The following is a 251-nucleotide window of genomic DNA, read 5'->3' as shown; positions in this document are numbered from 1 at the left end:
AGTTCTCGCACTCCCCTGGTGTCCGGCGGCATCATGAACACCACGGAGAACATCATGCTTTAGGGAATCAGGTACAACGTATTGAAGAAGCTTCCTATTCATCAGCCGATCCCTCTTTACTCTGTACAGCACATGATTACGGATTTTAAGCTTTTTCCAGTGCTTCAAAAGGTATGTCACAGATCTAGGTTCCTTTGCTCTCTCACTCTTTGAAGGACGTTTACGTCTCAGAACATAGTTGATGACTCTTC

This window comes from Sinocyclocheilus rhinocerous, unplaced genomic scaffold (genome assembly GCF_001515625.1).
Source record: "Sinocyclocheilus rhinocerous isolate Xijiao unplaced genomic scaffold, SAMN03320098_v1.1 scaffold678, whole genome shotgun sequence".
NCBI lineage: Eukaryota > Metazoa > Chordata > Actinopteri > Cypriniformes > Cyprinidae > Sinocyclocheilus > Sinocyclocheilus rhinocerous.
This window is presented reverse-complemented; position numbering follows the sequence as displayed.